Genomic DNA, 7,060 nt, shown 5'->3' on the forward strand with positions numbered 1-7,060 from the left:
AGGTAGGGATTAGAGGTGTGTCGGTCACTTTTGAAGAAACAAGTCGAGATGCCTAAGATGATTGTTACGGACCGCGACTCCGCTTTGATGAATGCGGTCGCAACGGTATTTCCTTCTTCTGATGCATTACTTTTTCGATATCACATATCATGTAATGTGAGAAGTAAGGTTAAAGTCGCCGTGGGGACGAAATAAGTAGCGATCGAAGGTGGGAAAGCGGTGAAGCCCGGAGTAATTGTTGACCAAATAATGGATGCATGGGCTCGTATTGCAAATTCGTCGACAAAAGAATCGTACGCCGATACCATATTTCAATTTCGGAAAATATGTGAAAAAATCCCGATTTATTGAAATACGTTGAAAGCACCATTCTTGACAAGGTGGATGAGAAGTTTGTTTGTGCGTGGACAAATAAGATTCGACACATTGGAAATACAACCACCAATAGAGTTGAGTCGGCTCATGCTACTTTGAAAAATTGGTTGTGCGATAGCAAGGGTGATTTGTGTAAAGCATGGGACACGATACATCACATGATTTTGAACCAACACAACGAAATATAAACCTCGTTCGGTCGGAGCATTACGGTTTTGGAGCATCGGTTTAAGGACAACATCCTTTACTCTCAATTGATTGGCAATATGTCTCGGTCCGAATTGAATTATATCTTTGACGAGGCGAAACGAGGTGAAACTTTTGGTGGCGATACCGCAAAGTATGGTTGCACTATCACTAGCATGTATGGTCTTCTGTGTTCTTGTGTTCTTTCCAAAAAGGTGAGATTACGTGAACCAATAAGAATGGATGAAGTCATTCCTCATTGGAAGAGACTTAGTTTTGATGATGATGGTTGTATCGAAGAAGATTTGAATATCTCTATTATTTTCGAATTAGAGGCGATACAAGAGAGATTTTCAAAGGCCGGTGACAACATGAAATTAATCATCAAAGAACAATTGCGGAGGATTGGATTTCCCGAAACAACCGACATGAAATCGCCGTCTCAACCTATTAAGACAAAGGGTGCTCCCAAGAAAGTGAAGCCTTCACCAAATGACAACTCGACAACACGGTCTCCTTCATATTTTGAGCACGTCGACAAACGCTTTCCGGACTCACCTACTCCGAAATCGCAAAAATCTAAAAAGAGTTCAAACAAGGGAGCTCGCATAAGCAAACCGCCTCCGACGACTATTCCACCGCAAGTTCTGCAAGTTTCGACGCTGATTCCAACACCTATTGCCCCCATCAATCAAAGAGGTACAAATTGCTCCAAAAATTCCATTCATTGACGAGATGCCGATTTTTATGCATAAATACATCAATCGGATCATCAATGTGGTGGGGGACGGTAATTGCGGATTCCGGGCCGTATCGGCTTTGCTTGGTAAGGGAGAGAATGCCCATGAGCTTGTCCGTCATGATCTTATCAAAGAATTGGTAAACCATAAAGACTCGTACACGCGGGTATTTGGAGACGAAACCAAATTTGAATCGGTAAACGAGGCTCTTGTTCTTTGGGGTGGCGCTTCCGCATATGACATCGTATGCATTGACTTGACGCGTTACGGTTTTTCAGAAACCTTTTTTCCGCTCCACACGGCACCTCCTACAAATCCAATTGATCGTATTATATGTGTTGGATGGCTCGCCAAATCGCGTCATTTTGTACAAGTTTACTTGAAACCGAGATGCCCCACACCACCTACTTCACCAGAATGGGCTCTTTATCACACCGAAGTTGCCGATACGTGGCCGGACTGTTTTCTGGATAGGATGCACGATTTCGAAAGGTTGAACAACACCGAGAAGGAATCAAATGCCGAAAAGTCAAGATTAGAACTTCCAATAGATTTAGCCGGCGATAGCTCTTTTGATGTATTTATGTAGTTTCAAAGTGTAATGTATACACTCTATAACATTGCAATATAATCCTTTTTTGTCAAGTCTTACTTTATGTGTTTATGTGTTTATGCATTTTTCCTTTTTCTCACTGCATTGCTTCTGTTGAAAAAACAAACAGGGAAACTTCCGTAGATGCATCTACGGAAAGGGGAATTATAAAACCCTTCCGTGGATATATCTACGAAACTTTATGTGACAGAGTTTGTGTGGTCCATAATCTCCAAAGGTTTCTATAAATTTGGGGTTTCTAGGTTTGCATTACACACAAACACAAATCCTAAACACAAACACAAAAATGTCTCGCATTAGGCTGGATGGATGTCACTGAACATCAATGAAGCGTCCCGATCCTGAACCGGAATACCGCATAAGGGATGGGCATGTCATTTTCTCTCCCGTCAAACCCCCTGTGCCGGTGAAGTTTTGGAATATTCATTCCTTCGACCAACTCAAGAGGACTATCATGTCTTTTTTTAGAGGGGAGTACAAACCCGGAGAAGAAATCAAAAGGATCCAGAGGCTTAGAACAAGGACCTCATTTGAGACCGGAAAAATGTAACGTTGGTGGGTTGAAGTGAAATTCGACATGGATTGCATTCAAATGATGCATGGATTAGATGACATGGTTTTAACCGTTGTAATTTCTTAGATCTATTAGATTTCTTAATTTTATGTTTGAAATTTTGTTGTAATATCGATTAATCAATGAATCAATGCATGGGTCTTTTATGGTTTAAAATGCTTATGTTCTTGTCTGCTTCTGTGGATGGATCCACGGAATGCTTCCGTAGGTGCATCTACGGAACAAAGTAAACGTAAACAAAAAAAATGGTGCTTCCGAAGATTCATCTACGAAAGAGAGGGTAAATTTGTCAATTTGGTGGTGCGCCTAAATGCTATGGGGTGGGGTGAGAAATTTTCTAATACTATTCACTCATAAATAAAAGACAAACTGACAATAAGATGTCTCGTTATTTTTTTAAATGACAAGACTCAAACTGGTTCATAATCAATTATGGCAAGACTATAATCTAGTATGCACATGTAATTTAGGAATGCTATGGCTCAACTAATACCATAATCAATTAGAAGCAAACCATAGTCGATTATTAATCGAGACACATGAACATCATAATCTACTAGAGAATGACTAATGTTTCATAATTGATTATTTGTTAGCCATAAGCGATTATCCTTTAGTAAAAGAAAATTTCTTTAGCCACCTCCCTATGGGGGTCACCCCCAGCGAAAATCCCAAAATACCCCTGCTTCGGAAATGAACTTCCGAAGCGCTTTTTTTTTTTTTAAAATTTCCATAATTCGGAAGTGCATCTCCGAAAACACCTCATGGGGGTGTCTTCGGAGACGAACTTCCGAAAACACCTCATGGGGGTGAATTCGGAAATGAACTTCCGAATTATGGAGAAACTGTGTTTTTTTTTTATGTTTTTTCTTAAACTGTCTCGCATTTTAATTAAACGCAAACGCCAAATAAAAATAAGCAACAGATAAACTGAAAATACTAAGATGATAAATCCAATCCAAAAACACTGTGCGAAAGATACAATCCGAAATCAAAACAAAACAAAACAAAACACGTCAAACAAAACAAAAACACGTTATTCTGCCCGACGAGCGTTACAAAATACACATCAAACAAAACAAAAACACGTTATTCTGCCCGACGAGCGAACTCCTCCGAATGAAGATAATTATACCAATCCTCATCCCACTCAGTCTCAGAATCATCAGCGTTGATCATGACTCTCACGCCTGAAGACTGAGCCTGCACGTCCGAGCCATGGACCCCCAGGGGACGAGAAGCAGAACCAGTCAAAACCTTCTTCTTCTCCTTCACCTCCTTCACTCCGCGAGAGCACGAGGTTGAAGAACCCTTTCTTCCCTTAGCGCCACCCATTCCTGCGTAAAAATGAAGAAAGAAAGGTCCATGAGACCTCCTTTTATAAAAGAAGAAAGGGGACAAAAACGTTTGGGAAACAGATAAGTCATTAAAGAACAAAGACGTTGGAAACCAGCGACACGCCGTCAAAGAAGTCAGAACGCATGCACACAAACTTCAAAGAAACAGGCACAATAAACAAAGGCGTTAAAAATAAAGTACTTGCAAATTAAAACAGACACTCCCTACCCTCTCTAGCCGACGCAGTCTGGGTCTCCCTACCCTGTCTGATGCCTGCTGGTTGGTTGTCTGACATGTTCCTGTAAACAATTGAAATCGATTAATATGCGAGACAAAATAAAAAACTAAAAAATTTGAACTTCTGATACAATTCGGAAGTTCATTTCCGAAAACTGGGATGGAGGTGTTTTCGGAAATGAACTTCCGAAACACCCCTGCGATGGAGTTTTCTGCAACTTCCATGGCAGACCCCAAAATCAAACATAAAACCAATTCAAAAAGCTTCTAAACAACCTTAATACTACTAACAACCAGTCCATATATCATTTATGCAATTGAAACCCTAAATAACATGCATTTGAATAATGAATCTAACAAATTTAAAACTTACAAATTGAGTGATTTGTGGGCTTTTGAATGTTGTATAGCAATGTGATTGGAGCCTTGATGCAGCCTTGGAAGTGTGTTTGCACAAATTTTCGCCTTTGCTTGTTTTTTATTTGAGTTAGGGTAAATGAATGGGGGAGGGGGAGTGTTTTGATAAATCTGCATAACGCACAGCATTTCAGAAATGAACTTCCGAAATGCTGTTTTCGGAAATGAACTTCCGAAATAAGACAATTTTTTCAAGAAAAAAGGCGTTTTCGGAGATGCATCTCCGAAAACACCTTTTTCTTGCATTTTCGGAAATGCATTTCCGAAATCAGGGGTAGTATGGGGTTTTCACCAGAGGTGGACTAGAAGGTAGGGAGGTTGGCAAAGAAATTTTCTAGTAAAAATGGTTTAGATTTTTTTCGAAGAGTTTTTTAGAAATCTTTTGAAAGAAGTGAAGTTTGAAAAACATATTTTATGAGTGTGTGTATATTTTTAATACTTAGGAAACAAAATATTATTATTACAATTTGATCCTAAAAAAATATTGAACACTTGCTTTAGATCATTAGCGTGATTTAAATGTCAGGTCCGTTTCTTGATGATATTCACAGAGTTTGATCTTTATTGAGTCAATCATCATAGTTTCTTTCACACTTTTTGATCCAGATTAATTATGTGTGCGTGTGTGATCTAGCGGTGAAACGCTTGGGTCCTGAGAGTGTGCTCCTCTCAAGGGCTCAGGTTCAAAACCCGCTAGGTACAAATTACTTATTAAAAAAAATCAAAACTTCTATGCATATATAACCACAGTTGTTGTTATGATGTGCGAGTCTCGATCTTTGCCTTTTTATACCCTGTTTCTAAATCATTAAATTATTACGAAACAAACTTTAGGCCATTGTTAGTCCTTACAACTTTCACTTTAGTTCATATTTGATTTCTTACATGAGTATTTATTTCATTAAACTTTTCGAACGTGACACTTTTATTTTTCAAAATGTGAATCCATCCTCGTAGAGGAATCATACCATAGTTAGAAAAATAAGAATATTTCTCATGAGTATTTACTCTTGTTAGGCCCCAAAGATTTGAGTGAATGTACTCAGAAGATCTACTAGAATTATGTATATCACTCCAAAAATCTTCCTTATGTTGTTTTCTTGATGTGCAATTATCACAAAATTTTAGTTTCTCTATTTTAAAACCTTCTAGAAAACCTTGTTTAACTAACTCGACTAAATATCCCTCACAAATGTGTCTTAACGTAAAATTCCAATGTTCGGTTATATCGTAAAAGTCTTGACTAACTAATGATGTATTGCTTATGACAATGGAACCATCTAAAATATATAATCTAAACATTTTAGACCTCATAGCAATAATAAATTCACAATGTGAAATTTTTAACTCGCCACGTTAAATTCTAGTATAATAACCTAATCTGTGAAATATGCTTATAGATAAAAAGTTTTCTTAAGTTCAGGGACATATGTCATGTCTTGTAGAAGTAACTCACGATTATCAAACATTTTTAGACAAACAAAACTCATGACTTGGACCTTGCAAGCTTTATCATTTATGAGGTAAACGATTACACCTTCTTTAGGATCAAGATCTCAAAGTACTCATTCCTAAAAGACATGTGATAAGAGCATTTAAATTCCATGACCCAACTCCTTTTCAGTTTCCTAACTAATCACAACTAGCACACTCATAATTTCATAATCCTCGTTTGAGACAACCATAATATAAATATAAATATCATTATCATTCTTGCATGGACAATTATTCTTGAAGTGATTTGTCTTGTGAAAATATAAACACTTATACTTTGACTTGTTATCATGACTCGACTTGGACCTTAACTTGGATTTATTTCCCCTATGGTTTCTTCTACTTTTATTTCTTCCTCTTGAAAAATCCAAGCCTTAAATACTATCACCAACCTTCATTTCCTTTATTTTGGTCAATTCACTGGTTCTAATAATCGATTGGACCTCAACCAAAATGATAGTGTCTTCTTTACCATAAACAAGAGCACCCTTAAAATGCTCAAAAATTTAAGTAATTAACTCGACAAGAGTAGAGCTTTGTCCTTATCATCGAGCTTCATCTTAATATTTTGCAAGTCATCAATAAATTTATTAAAATACATTAATTGCTCCACGATGAACCTTGACTCTACCATCCTAAATGGGTAGAGTTGTCGATTAAAATATAACGTATGAGCCAATGAGTTAGTCCTATACTATTATTTGAACTACGTTCATATTTTGTCGTTGTATTCTCCTTTGAAACTTACCCCAACACTTTATCTACAAGATTTATAATAATGGTATTACTTTCTCTATCATTCATCTCAATTTTCTCTAATTCTTCTAGGCTTATCGACATTAATGTCTCACACATCAATCCATTTGCACACTTTTTTTAATTAAGAATTGATCGCATCTTCACCTTCCACAATCAAAATTGTTGTCTCTAAAAAACTTCTCGATGTTGTGGTTCTATGTGAATAAAATCTTTAATGTCTTAGTCAAACTATGAACATCATCAAAAATGAACATGATTGTTAAAGCACGCCTCTGGTATGAAGCTCAAGGGTTCAATATTTTTTTTATGATCAAATTTATAAATATA

This window comes from Vicia villosa, linkage group LG2 (assembly GCF_029867415.1).
Source record: "Vicia villosa cultivar HV-30 ecotype Madison, WI linkage group LG2, Vvil1.0, whole genome shotgun sequence".
NCBI classification, from domain to species: Eukaryota; Viridiplantae; Streptophyta; class Magnoliopsida; order Fabales; family Fabaceae; genus Vicia; species Vicia villosa.